Here is a 2,739-nt window from a genome sequence, read left to right on the forward strand (position 1 = left end):
AAAAGCTACCGAGAAACCCTGTCTCGAAAAGTCCAAAAAAAAAAAAAAAAAAGAAAAGAAAAAGAAACCCAGGTTGATTGATGCTAGTTAGCAGTGCTATGTAAAGCACTATGGTTATTCACTTTGAAGAAATAATCTCTGGGAAGACTGTGCAAAGCACTTTTTAATCCACTGAACTCGCAGGGAGATAGGTCAAATCTAGCCTGGTTTCTGTTGTGAAGAATGCTGGACTTGGGGCCTTTTGCTCTAGGATGAAAATGCATGTTGGGATGGTAAAGGAGGATGAGGCAAAGCTTATGGCAAAGGAGCCAGGATAGGCACAGAACAGGCTCCTCTGTGGCTTTTCTTGAGTACCGTGAAGCTAAGAGATAGTTAGCAAGCAGCCTCTGAGGTATCAAAGATCAAATGCCTTCCTTTCTGGACAAACCTACTTCCATATGAAGATGTAATTTATCCCGATTCCACATGCACATGGCTCCAAAAGAGACCCACATCTGGCTTTAGGAAATACCATGTGACCCGGGTGGCCAATCAAGGCATTAAATCTTAGGTGGCAGCAATTGGCTCAAGAATGTGCCCTTCATCCCTCTTATTAATCAGAAACAGCGAGACACCTTTCCTAGAGGTATGGGAGAATCAGACTGCCTGTTCTTCTCTGCCCTACAAAGTGCTTTGAGATAATGAGAGCCTGGTGCTCTCACCGGCCAGCAGTGAGGGCTGAGGATGCGGCCAGAATGTACAGAGTCAGAGCCGGTAGACTGACGACACTGTTTGAGTGGATACTGTCCAAACTAAACACACAACCCAAGTTTGTTCTAGTATGGTGTTATGAATTTTTTTTTTTTGCTAATTTCTATGGGTGCACTCTCTTTTTGCTTGTGAGGGGAATCTTCTGAGCCCATCAGAAATTCAGGGGGAAACAATTCTAAAACCTGTAACAAATCGGCAGCAGCAGCGAAGCCAAGTCTTTGTCACAGTAGATGGTTTAGTCGTGGAGAGAAAGAGGAAATGGAAACCAGCAGCTTCGGCAGAGATAGTCCTCCGGGGTCATCTCATTTCTGGGTCATTTTCCTGTGGAAGGGACACAAGAGTTTTGCAGCACGCTAGCGGTAGGGGTCCCCCCCCCACTTTCAAATCACTAATCTGATGGAAAGCAAGAAGAGATTTCCAGGAGGAATCATGGAAGAGTAAGATTGAGTTCCCTTGGCCCCCTTTCTCGCCTACTTCCATGATGTAGTTGAGACTGTAATACTGTTTGTTACCTGGAATAAGATCAGTCTAGGAGTGGTTTTGGCTCTTGCGCAGGAGTGTGCAATGGCCTTGCATGGGTTACTGACTGAACTCTAGGGACTTGCTGTTTTCCCAGCAAATCCTGCCTTAAATGAACAACTCTGATTCTCACGTAGCTAGGGTACTCCACAGGGAGTTGATCAGAGATGGGGTGATTAGAACTAAGTGAATAGGGTGACCTGATGCTCTCGGATCCTGAGTATAAAACCCCTTGAGTTTCCTTTGAAGGTTCAGGGCTGATTCTAAGATGTGAGGCTGAAGAGCATCTGCTGGTTGACTTCACTTTGTGGAGGAGCACGTGCTCGAAAGCACAATCAGCTGTGGGCGTGCGGGACTGGGAAGCAACAAGCATAGGACCAAACTAGTCCCTCTCAATGTGGTTGACAGTTGCATGGCCGGGGCAGACTGAGAGGCCACTGGCAGTGGCACTGGGATTTATCTTTACTGCATGTACTGGCTTTTGGGGATCCTGTTCTCTTTGAATGTATACCTTGCTCCGCCTAGACGTAGTAGGGAGGGCCTTGGACCTCAAAGTAAAGTGCCTTATCCTCTCTTATGATAAGAGGTGGGTGGGGTGGGAGGGTGTGTGGAGGGAATGGGAGGCGGGAAGGGAGTGGGAATTTGGATTGGTATTTTTTTTAAAATCTAATAAATAAAATAAAATAAACCATACACAGCTAAAACAATTCTAAGCATCAAGAATAAAGACTGGCCTCAAGCAACAGTGAAACAAACCTCCGGCAAGGAAGAAAACAGACATGTAGACCAAGGGAACAGCAGAAAGGACCTACTTTCTTTCTTTCTATATTATTTATTTATTCATTTAGACAGTCTCACTATGTACCCTTGAATGGCCTATAACTTGCTATGTAGGAACTCAGAGAGAGCCATTTGCTTCTGCCTTTTCCAGGATGTTTGAAGGGGCTCAGCTTCTAGGTATCTGATCTGATCTGTGCCTTTTAGACAGCCCAGCTTGTCTGAGACCAACAATCAGAAATCTTTACCACTTATGTATACTTGAGGAGGTCTAGTGAATCTGGTCAGTTTCAGAGACTTCCTGAAAGTGTTTCAAGTGAGTTGTTTCTTTCTTCATGAGCGTTTCTGCAGAATGGTCTGTTTCATCTTTTATTTTACTGCCTTACCTCCCTATTAACAGCCTGTCTGAAAAAGAACTCATTGTTTCACGCCCTATTTTTTTTTCTCCACAATCTAAGTCTCAAGAAGTTTCCCTCCCAGCCTGGTCTACAAGAGCTAGTTCCAGGACAGGCTCCAAAACCACAGAGAAACCCTGTCTCAAAAAACCAAAATAAATAAATAAATAAATAAATAAATAAAGATAAAAAGAAGTTTCCCTCCAACATTAGCTAAATTCCTAGACAGAGGGTTAATATACAGAATATATAAAGATTTAAAAAAATTATACACCGGCAATGTAAAACTGGCAATCAA

This window comes from Microtus ochrogaster, chromosome 22 (assembly GCF_000317375.1).
Source record: "Microtus ochrogaster isolate Prairie Vole_2 chromosome 22, MicOch1.0, whole genome shotgun sequence".
Taxonomy (NCBI): domain Eukaryota; kingdom Metazoa; phylum Chordata; class Mammalia; order Rodentia; family Cricetidae; genus Microtus; species Microtus ochrogaster.